This window comes from Xenopus laevis, chromosome 8L (genome assembly GCF_017654675.1).
Source record: "Xenopus laevis strain J_2021 chromosome 8L, Xenopus_laevis_v10.1, whole genome shotgun sequence".
NCBI lineage: Eukaryota > Metazoa > Chordata > Amphibia > Anura > Pipidae > Xenopus > Xenopus laevis.
The window spans coordinates 22,479,176-22,491,591 of record NC_054385.1 but is presented as its reverse complement, the minus strand read 5'-3'; the positions used below and the strand labels follow the sequence as shown (position 1 = coordinate 22,491,591).

General features: G+C 39.7%; 1 protein-coding gene across 1 annotated transcript in view; it reads right to left on the bottom strand.

Moving 5' to 3' along the window:
* The window catches only part of brinp1.L (bone morphogenetic protein/retinoic acid inducible neural-specific 1 L homeolog), a 104,732-nt gene that overhangs the window by 63,163 nt on the left and 29,153 nt on the right, over positions 1-12,416 (bottom strand). The window lies entirely within an intron of this gene.

The following is a 12,416-nucleotide window of genomic DNA, read 5'->3' as shown; positions in this document are numbered from 1 at the left end:
CTCCCAAGTTGTATTCAAAATTTGTTGGTCCATTCCCCATAGTGAAAATTGTTTATCCTGTGGCTGTTTAATCTGTCAGATTAAGCTTCCCCCTGAAATGCTACTAATGTGTTGTGTTGCATGTGTCCCTGGTGAAACCGGCAGTCGCTAATCTCTTCTCGTCTAAGCAAAATCCCCCTTCTTCTGTCACCGTTGATGGTCAACAGGAATAAGAAGTGGAGAAGATTTTGGGCTCAAGAATCTCCAGAGAGTCCCTCCAGTTCTTGATCCAGTGGAAAGTTTTGGTCCCAAAGAGTGTTCCTAGAAAAAGCAGACTGATGTCCACGCTCCCTGTTTGGTACAGGCATTCTACAAGCGGTTTCCGAGGAAACCACAATGTGGTGGTCTGGTGGCTACCCCTGGGGGAGGGGGTACTGTAAGGAGTGCCCGATGGGACGCCCGTCTTCGGCGGCGCTGCTCCCAGGATGGTGGTGTCTTTTTATTTGAAATAAAAAGACGCCAAGGTCCAGGGTTCAATGTCCGAGTAAAGGATTTGTTTTGTGCATTCCTGGGTGCTTTATATTTTGTGTGTGTTATTGATTCTTGAACTGACCCTGCCTGAACCTTGACCTTGCTACTATCTGCCTGCCTATTGAACTCGTGCCTGGATATGGACTACAATTTCTCCTGATCCCTATTTCTACCGCAAAGTTTGACCCCGACACCAGCCAAGATAGTCAAGGCCCAATTATTTCAACTTCTACATCTGCACCTAACTACTTAAAGCAAAGCCTACATAACCTTTCTTTAATTGATGCATGGCACTGCTTACACCCTACAGCAAGTGATTTCACCTTTTACTCAGCACCACATAATTTCCACTGTAGGATAGACTACATATATGTTTCTCAATCAGCTATCTCTAATGTTACAGAAGCCAAAATTACACCTATAGCCTGCTCATACCATGCTTCGGTTTTGTTTCACTATATATCCCTGACCGCTTCCCAGGTAAACATATGTGGCACTTGAATCAATATTGTCAGATACAGTACTATATAACAAAATTACAGATGCTATTAAAAATGATTGGATAGATGGGCTGCCCAAAGTGTATTCACAGAAAGTGATTCATCTAGATAGATGAATCACTTTCTGTGAATACACTTTGGGCAGCCCATAAAGCTACCATTCGTGGGGTGCTTATCAATATAGCAGCTCACAAGATTAAGTTATTCTGCAACCAGATAATAAGCTTAGAACAAGAAGTGGCAAACCAAGACAGGTTACATAAGCTTAACCCTAACCTACAAACATTGGAAGCTTCGGTACAAGCCCACCAAAACCTAACCACCCTCTTGTACCAAAAAGCTTTGGTGAACACAACACACCTTTTTTTGCTTAGAAGATAAACCTGATCGCCTCTTAGCCAGAAAATTATGGCAAAACTAAGGTTTTCATCCCAAGGTTAAACACCCCCTCGGATATAAATTTCTCAGTTCAAGGAGTTTTACATAAAGTTAAGTTCCCAAAATTATCCTTAGAGAGCAATACCGCTTAAAAAGCTCCCATTACCAAAGAGAAAATTGAAATAGCTATCCAACAATTAAAGAACAGTTCCAGCCCAGGTCCAGATGGGTTTCCTCCTTCCTATTATAAAAAAATCCAGAGCCTTTTACTACCTCATCTGCTGGTACTCTTTAATGAGATGCTACATTACCTCAGGAAATGTTATTTGCTAATCTCTCTCTCCTTCCTAAACCTTATAAGGACCTATCCAATGTTCAAAATTATCGCCCCATCTCGGTACTCCATGTAGATATCAGGATATTCTCTAAAATTTTGGCAGCATGCCTTAACACATACCTTCCTCAACTGATCCATCCAGATCAACCAGGGTTTGTTCCAGGTAGACAAACTATGGAACATTTTTGCTGGACATACAAAAAACATTTGTTTCTCTACCCTGGTCATACTTATTTCACATACTCCCAAAATATCACAGGTCATTTCCTAAATGCACTCTGAGTTCTATACAGACACTCAATAGCTTACTTAAAAATCGTAGGGAGACAGTCCTTAGCCACCCCTGTCACCACTTCTTTTCTACCTAGCAATTGAGCCTCTGGCTATGCTAATTCAACAGAAAAGACAATATCTCAGGCTATGTCAAATCTCATAAAACCTACAAAATGAGAATGTTCACTGATGACATTAGCCTCCCTAACTTATTCAATACTTTAGATAAATTCCACAAGCTCTCAGGTCTTCAAGTGAGTATCTCTAAGATGGAAGCGCTCCAATGGACTTCACACTCTATACAATTTATTGTCCATACAAGGATTTAAATCCTTTCCCCAATTGTGTGATATGTATGCCTTCCCAGCTACAGAACATTTCCGTTATAACCAAGCCCCCCATCGAGCTAAGCTGGAGAGCTCACTGTATGAGTTCTGTTGTTGTAACCCACTTGTAACCAGAAACATAATTTCATTACTTTATTCTCAACTAATAGAGACTGTCTCTCCTGTTTCACATAAATACATGATAGCATGGGAGACAGATTTAGGAGCCCCTATCCCATTTTAGACGTGGACCAAAATATGGAGTTAGATTAGAAAACTTTCTCCTAATGTAGGGGTTAATGAAACTGCATATAACGTGTTGTTTCACTGGTACATTACACCTAATCATAAACATGCCATTAACCCAAAATGCCTATGCTAGCCTAGGGGCCCATTAGTGGTAGGGGCCCATGGGTTTTTATTTTTTTTTTAAATTTTAAATAGCTTGCTTACTGGGAATCTGGAAGACAAGACACTGAAGGCATGATGCAGGTGCGTGCGGCAGTGTCACAGGCTCACAGCATTACAGCGTGCAAGTGCAACCAATCTGTAGACTCGCCAGGCTGACTATCTTCATGTGGAAGGGCAGGTGATCACCAGTGACGTCACTTGTGTGAGACGACGAAAACCCGCAGCTACTTAAGCGAGTTGAGCGCACCAAGCTCTCGCACACACTCTGTCAGACACGCAGTCTGACTGTCTGTCTTCTCCGTGACTCTCACTGTCACTCTCACTCACCATCCCCACTCCTCTCAGTCTTGTCAATTTCTTTACCAAGAAGCTGCTGCCCAAGTTAAAGTTGCCTATTACTGGCAGTCACAGACAGCTAGCCTAGCTAGAAAGCAAGGCACTGGGGTGGGGGCGGGGGGGCCCAACAGGCCAGCCAGCGTGATGGTAGCAGTACCCAGGTCCAGGGCAATCGTGAGGCGGGGGTCGGCCAGCATCAGGGTGCAGGTGGCACCCGGGTCGGGCCCAGCAACAACTCTAGAGGCACAGCCAGCCTGTGCCTGAAACAGTCTCTGTCTGTGAAGTAATTTTTGCTGTACTGCACTGCAGCCAGAGAAAATTTGCAGCCTTTAGACAATTTCTGCAGACAGTAAAATCATTTTTGTAGCCTGCAGAAAATGGAATAATTACTGCAGACAGTGAATTAATTTTTTTAGCCTGCAGACAGTGAAATAATTTCTGCATACAGTGACATCATTTGTTATTTGAATATATGAGCACCAAAATTGGGACTTAACCTCCGATCTTGGGTCCCAGGATAATACAATGTTATAATTATTTTGAAGCCAAGTAATAAGATAAAAAGCAATGTTTATTCACAACCATGCCATGAGAGAATTTAAAAAGACATGTAGTGTGCGTTATGACCTCCTAAATGATGCACAATGAAAGACCTGCAGTTTTGGAAATTAAGCAGTAGGACTGTTGATCCGTTGTTGGTATGCATGAGGATGTTGGCTGAACCGGGCTGTTAGTCTCAATAGACCTCTATGCGGTTTAATTGTCCCGACAGCATTGTACCCCGAATATGAGCTGATGGACAAGTAAGTATGCTGTTATTAAGGCCTTTGAAAGGTAGCGCTTAGTTTGGACGTCTATCCATATGTGACGTGGTTAGTCCATCGACCGGATTAGCAATTTAACAATTGCAGCAAGTTCAATCAAAGTTCAGCACTAATAAGTTAAAGTATAGATACAGCAGTCACAAGTGAAATCTTACTTAAATCCAAAATTCAGCGTGTTCATACAGACCATTATCCAGAGTGCGTTATCATCATGTCCTGTATGTCGGATCAGCCCGCTGTTCCTTTCACCCTTGCGATTCTCTTACTGCAGGTACTGTGAGAGGGGCCCCGTCTCACCCATGCAGCGCCGCACCTCGACAGCCGTTTCATTGCCAACCGCAGCTTTGTCAAGAGGCCGAGTGTAGGAAATGGTGCGGTCTTAAAGATGAAGTCACGTGATCATGACGTGCAACGCCTTTGTGATAGATGAATACATATTATGCATACACACTTGTTCGCTGTAGAAGTTCATCCCCTCTGTATCGCATCATTCATGGGGTGTACTGAGAACTCAATATCAAAGGGGTGACAATATGTAGAGACATGGCTCTAAGTATATTGCAATAACATATTTCTTATTTTTTATCACTGAGGCGTATAAGACCATGGCATGGTAGGGAGAACCTATGCACTAAATATACACTTGGCACTTAATCATTAAATATAAATAATAATCATATAAGTAGAGTGAGAATCATATAATAAAGTTTTTGATTAAAGTTTGAATCAAAATTCAGATCTAATAAAGTAAATGCCATACAATTAGCAAAAAAATATAAATGTGTGTGGTAAAGCCATAGAATCATGGCATATGGTTTGCCCACAAGGAAACATGAAATCAAATGAAGTGTAATTATCTCTTTGTTTGATGATAAGAGACCCAAATGATTTATTTATTTATTTACAAATGCTTGAAAATTTAAATGACCATTCAGTCCAAACTCCATCTTATATGTATTAAGCCTGAAAATCCAAGTAGTTTCCAACTGAAGTAATTTATTGTCTAGATCTCCACCCCTTATGTCTCTATGGAGTTGATCTATGCCCTGGAAATATGAACCTGTGTAATTGCCATTGTGTATGCAGTGAACATGTTTGGCAGTGCTTGATAGAAGGTTACAATTTCTGATGTCTAATAGATGTTCATAAATTCACCTTTTTAAAGGTCTTTTTGTTTTGCCAACATATAAACTGCCACAGGTATATTACATAAGTTGTGGTACAACAAATGTAGTGATACATATCATACCTCAAGCCATCTCACCCAAAAGTCTTAGATGGCTTCATGCGACGACATTGTTCACATGAACCACATCTGTAATTGCATGGCATTTTGCAACAGGTTTGTCTTGATTGTTTCTGAAAATGACTATGGGTCAATAGGTCCCCAATGCTGGTGCTTCTCCTATATGAAAATAATGGACGAGGGGTCACTAGTTTACTCAGGACGGGATCTTTAGATAGAATATCCAAATGTTTATGGATTATGGATCGAATATCCTTATCATTTTTATTATAAGTCATAATGAGTCTAGTTTCTATGTTTAGTACTATTTTTATTTATTCCAGGTCACTTTGCTTTGTAAAGTAAATCCTCTTGATTTTGGGTAACTGCCCATTGGTAAGCCCTATGGAGGGTTCGGGTTTTATAGCCTCTCATCTTAAATCTCTGATAGAGTTTATAGGCTTCCTGCTTAAAGTCCTTGTCCGAGGAACAAATTCTCCTCAATCTTAAATACTGCCTTTTAGGAATGCCCTCTATGCACTTGGAGGGATGCATGGATTTGGCATGAAGAAGGCTATTACTTGCAGTCTTTTTCCGATATAAGATAGTGGATACTAAGCCCTCTTGGTTCTTTTTAATTTCTATGTCTAAGAATTCCAGTTTCGAACTGTCACAGATCATGGTAAAAGACAAATTGAAATTATTGGTATTGAGTTTGGTTACAAATTCTTTTAAAAGCTGCTCCGGTCCCTGCCAAATGAGCATGATGGCATTGATGTATCTGTGCCATCTGAGAATATGGCACAGATACATCTCATATTCATCAGCTGAAAATACATGGCGTTCCCATTCTCCTAAGTATAAATTTGCATAGCTAGGGGCACATTTGGCGCCCATGGCCACGCCCTGGCATTGCCGGTAATGAATACCATCAAACAAAAAGACATTGTGATGCAGGACAAAGTCCAAAGCATTCAGAATGAAATTGTGTTGTTCATTAATGGGCTTGTGGATTTGCTCAAATAGCGATTTAATAGCTTTTAGTCCCAAGGAGTGTGGTATACTCATATATAGAGCCTCCACATCAAGTCCTACTAATATTCAATCAGTGTCCAACGTTAATCCATTAATTTATTTTAACAAGTGTGAGGTGTCTAACACAAAAGAATCTAGTTGCGTGACCATCGGTTGCAATACCAAATTGATAAATTCACTAATGGGTTCAGTAAGAGATCCACTAATGGGTTCAGTAAGAGATCCACACCCGGAGACGATAGGTCTCCCCGGTGGGTCCCGAATGCATTTGTGCACCTTTGGATCATTCTTGGATGATTCACCTTAAGAAAATCACTTGTGGCTTGATCATTAACACCTGCAGTATAGGCTTGATCAACCAGGGAAAAAAGTTTATCCCTGTAATTCTGTAATTGAGGTAATAGAACTGATTGGTACCAATGTTTGTTTTCCAGAATTTTTTTTACACATAATGACATATTGAGAAGAATTCATAATCACAATATTAGAGCCCTTATCCGAAGGTTTTATTGTGATATTAGGATTTGTTCTCAATTGCTTGAGTTTGAAGAATTCATCTTGAGTAAGATTAGTGAAATTAATATTTCTTGTCATACCAAGTAAATCCTCCGTTACCCTACGTACAAATATCTCAATGGCCCCATTTTCTGAGAAGTTGGGGTAACGGCAAGATTTATTTTTACATGATGGTAATTTCATGCTATCACTTGAGCCTTCAAGCCACAATTCCTGAATGTCATGCAGCACCTCCTGTTTCTCTTCAAGCCTTGGGTCATCCCATAACTCTAAAAGTATTTTAAGGGTTTTGAAATAATTTCTGTCAAATTGACTATAGTCTATGTTATTTTTATGGCTTGCCTTAGACCATTGGAGTTTCAAAAGCAATTTGCATGCAAAGTGGTCAATAGGTTTAGAGGGTACAAAATAAAGACTCTTCTTGAGTACATTAGTAAGAGTGGAAGAAAGAACCAAATGAGATAAATTAATAATTTGTAAATCATCATTATATTGGGATGGAGATAAGATAAGATAAGGAATGACCTGTCATTATTGCAGGTTCAGTGGTTCTAAAAAACCAGCTCCGCCAGTGGAGGCAGTATCTCTAGAGAGATTAAATAAGAAAGGAGCTTTGAGGCTCCTTTCTTCTACTGCCTGTGAAGTAATGTTTTCTGAGTGAAAAACTGTGTTAAATTTACTTTTTTGTGATCTGTGTGTTTTCATGAATTAAATTATGTGTCGGAGCCACTTGTTTCACTTTCAGAGTGAGTGTCACGATGTGAGTGTTTCTGTGTGCCCTTTTTAAAACCCCTTGGGGTTTTCTAGTGCCCCCAATTCCCTCATTAGTGTTTGTGAAATTGTGTTTTCTCTTGTTCCATAAATAGACCTGTTTGTTATCATAATCAAGGATGTCCCTCTCAAATTAAGATTTTCCATAAATGTTTTAAGGTCCGCATCTATTCTCCTAAATTGCTCTTTGGTTTCATATTCTCTCAATTGTTCAGAAAGCTGTTTTTGTTGAACCTTGATGGATTCTAGTTCCTTAATATTATACTGTTTCAAAATAGGCATGAGTTTGTAGGAACATTCATTTAAAACTTGTTCCCACTGTGTTTTAAATTCTAGGGGTGTATCCTCAAAAGAGGGAAAAAGTTGTATGTGTAGTCCTCTCGGAATAATATGACGTGTCCTATATTCCTCCAGACATATAACATTCCAAAATATATTCAGTCTCCTACGTAATAAGTTTTTGCTCTTGACCATTAAATGTGAAAGTGTTAAAGAGACTGTGCCCAAAGGGGCAACAAATCTAGAAAATACTGTTTTGGCTAATTGAGCCCATTTGATATCATCCGAGAAAAATTCCATATTGAAGATAAACCAGTAGCTTTATTTTTACTTAAATATGAATACTCACTCTATGGGGCAAATTCACTAAGCGCCAAAGCGCCGAACGCTAGCGTTAATTCGCTAGCGTTTGGCATTTTCGTTACTGCGCAAATTCACTAACGAACGCCGGCGTAGTTTCGCATCCTTACGCCAGGCGATTTTTCGCTAGCGATGTAACTACGCAAATTCACTAACTTGCGCAGTGTACTGAACGCTACCTTTTACGCTAGACTTCCTTCGCCACCTCAGACCTGGCGAAGCGCAATAGAGTAGATAGGGATTGTTTCAAAAAAAGTCAAAATTTTTTCTAAGTCCCAAAAAACGCTGGCGTGTTTTCTACATGATGGGTGATAGGCTGAAAAAGATCGAAAATTTTTTAGGGGCTCCCCTCCTTCCCCCTACATTTCCTGACTCATGGCAACTTACCTAGACAGTGGGCAAAATAAAATTTTTATTTGCTGATTTGAAGGTTTTCTAGGCATTTGTAGTGCTGCTAGGTATTCCTCCATTGAAATTTGAATTTCGCGCCGTATGCAAATTAGCCTTCGCTACCGTAACTTCGCTTTACATAGCGAATCAACGCTAGCGCAACTTTGCAACCTTACGCTACCCCTGAGCGCAACTTCGGATTTTAGTGAATTTGCAGAGCGCTGGCGAAACTACGCCTGGCGAAATGCGGCGAAGTTGCGCCTGGCGCAACTTCGCATCTTAGTGAATTTGCCCCTATATCTCTGCTTAATGTTAAGAATACTAGTCCCAAAATAAACATTTGAAAATACCCCAAAATTTAAAATAGCAAAGATGTCAAAAATGATTGTTATTATACCCGGGACCACAAGAATAGGAGTGTCCACAAACAAAATAATTTTAATATACAGTATGAGCACCAAAATTAGGATTTAAACTCCAATTTTGGGTCCCAAGATAATATACAGTACACTTGGCACTTAATCATTAAATATAAACAATAATCATATAAGTAGTGTATATTTAGTGCATAGGATCTCACTACCATACCATGTTCTTATACACCTCAGTGATAAAAAAAATAAGAAATATGTTATTGCAATATACTTAGACCCATGTCTTTACATATTGTCACCCCTTTGATATTGAGTTCTCCGTACACCCCATGGATGATGCAATACAGAGGGGATGAACTTCTGCAACGAACAAGTGTGTATGCATAATATGTATTCATCTATCACGAAGGCGATGCACGTCGCGATCACGTGATACACTCTCTTGACAAAGCTGCTGTTGGCAGCGAAACTGCTGTCGAGGCGCGGCATGGATGAGACGGGGCCCCTCTCACAGTACCTGCAGTAAGAGAATCGCAAGGGTGAAAGGAACAGCGGGCTGATCCGACATACAGGACATGACAATAACGCACTCTGGATAATGGTCTGTATGAACACCCTGAATTTTGGATTTGAGTAAGATTTCACTTGTGACTGCTGTATCTATACTTTAACTTATTGGCGCTGAACTTTGATTGAACATGCTGCGATTGTTGAATTGCTAATCTGGTCGATGGACTGACCACGTCACATATGGATAGATGTCCAAACTAAGCGCTACCTTTCAAAGGCCTTAATAACAGCATACTTACTTGTCCATCAGCTCATATTCGGGCTACAACACTGTCAGGACAATTAAACAGCATAGAGGTCTATTGAGGCTAACAGCCCGGTTCAGCCAACATCCTAGTGCATACCAATAACGGATCAACAGTCCACTGCTTTTACAAAACTGCAGGTCTTCCATCGTGCATCATTTAGGAGGTCATAGCGCACACTACATGGGCTTTCAGCCACATTGTATACCTCTTGATATAGAATAACAATTGATGCTTTTGATATTCATATTATTGTTTCTCACATAAGGTGTTACCAATTATATGGTATGACTCTAATCTCCCATAGAAGGGATCCCTTCTCTTACATGTAGCGCTGCTTTATATTTTAATTGTATATCTTTTTAAATTTCTCATGGCATGGTTGTGAATAAACATTGCTTTTTATCTTATCACTTGGCTTCATAATAATTATAACATTGTATTATCCTGGGATCCAAGATCGGAAGTTAAGTCCCAATTTTGGTGCTCTTATATTCAAATTATTTTGTTTGTGGGCACTCCTATTCTTGTGGTCCCGGGTATAATAACAATCATTATTGACATCTTTGCTATTTAAAATTTTGGGGTATTGTCATTTGTTATTTATGTTTCACCGCATCAATACGCTAGCGTCATCTGCCATTGCCTAAGCTTGAAACCGCAAGCATATTTATACGGAGGTGGCTTTTTTTTAAAAACCGAGGCGTGTACCTCCCCGAAATAAGGTCCAACCCTAGAAGAGGAAGTAAGGTCCAACCCTGTGGAAAGTGTAGCCTAGGGGCCTCACATGTCCTTAATCCGCCACTGAGTCTATGCACTATTTATCCTATTGGGTTTATTTAATGTTTAAATGATTTTTAGCAGATTTAAGGTATTGAGATCTAAATTATGGAAAATCCCTTATCTGGAAAACCCCAGGTCCCAGGCATTCTGGATAAAAGGTCTCATAACTGAGACTTACATTTATCAAGGATCTCTGTATAGCCAATCAGGTGTTTGCTTTTAAACATCAGACAAATAAATGTTACCTGTTGGTTGGTTCGTTAATATGGATCATTTATAATTGGACAAAAATTAGCATGTGGTATTATACTTTACCCGTTAACTCCCATATGTTACATAAGGCACTAAGTTTGCTCAGGAGCAGTAACACATCACAACTAATAAGATGTTAACTTTTAAACAGGTGACCAGTCAATGCTACCTACTGATTGGTTGCTATGGGTAACTGCACCTATGCAAACTTAGTGCCTTTTATTGCATAACCCCATTAATTAGTGACTTAAAAAAATGTAATGGTTTATTTCTTTTTTTAAAACATAAAAAACATACAATTTGGTTAGGAAAGCCCCTGTTTTAGTGGCAGGCTGGCAGCGTAATAATGCTAAGCACTACTGGGAGAAGCATCTGTCATATCTATGGTCATGGCAACACAGAAGAACAGATTAAATAATTTAAATTCATATTAAGATTAATATAGTTATTGTTAGAGCAGTTTTTTTTTTTTGTAACTTATATTTTATTAGTTTTCGGCATGAGTATACAGAAAGGTGCGAAAACATAGGATCAATAAGTATATAATATAAAAGAAACAAAACAGAGAAAATCATACAGTGATAACAGTTCAGGTATCTTTCCAGCTAGGGTAGTCATCATACACAATAGGTTCTATAACAATAGTCTCAATAAATGGTATCACTATTAGTACATGCAGTGGTGAAAGGGGGTAGGGTTCTAATTGGTTCCCCGTTGTTCATGGTATGAGCATGGCATGAGGGGAGGAGGATTGTTGTGTGCAGTATTCACTATGGTCCCCGTATTTTGTACACTTGCTGAGTATTCCTCCCAGATTTGCCAAGTTTTTATGTATTGTTGTGCCGTGTTGGTAATTCTGGCTGTCATGTCCTCAAATCTTTTGATATTTTCAACCCTGGAGATAACCTCCTTTATGGTGGGAATCGCTGAAGACTTCCATTTAGAGGTTAATGCTATACGGGCAGCAGTTGTGATTTGGTTACCTATTCTTTGGACGGGCTTTGGAAGCTTTGGGATTGGAAGGGCCAATAACAAGTGAGGCATTTCAATCTTCACTGAGATGTTCAGAACTGTACAGATCAGTTCAGATATCTCATCCCAGAAGCCTGCAATTTTGGGGCAAGTCCATAATATATGGTTCAATGTACCGGTCTGAGCGTATCCCCTCCAGCAAGTGGGACTAGTTTGTGGGAATATTTTTGCCAATCTATCTGGGGTCAGGTACCACCTCATCATGACTTTGTAAATACTTTTCTTCTGTTGGGTGCAAGTAGCCATTTTGCGTGCATTTTCCCAAACAGTATACCATTGTTGTATGGACCATTCTTGACCCAGAATTGTTTCCCAATATTTCATATATGAATGTTTTTGAAATGGGTCCTCTGGCAAAGTATTCATCAGTGTATATAAATGAGAGATCAGCCCTCTATAGGGATACGGGCTGCTTAGGATTTTTTCAAAGGGAGTGAGCGTTCTATTGGTTCGTTTGCTCATTGTACTCTCTATGAAGTGTTTGATTTGGTTATAGTCCATTATCTTATCCGCTCCCCATTTACATTTGTCCCTTAGCTTTTCGTAGGGATAAAGTTTATGGCTCCGGGGGTCATTAAAATCTATGATTCTGACCAGATTGTGGTTAGCCCAATTTGTGGAGAAAGATTTTTGTAGCCCCGGAGTGAAAACTGGGTTGGCTATGAGCAATGTCAATGGTGAGGGATGAG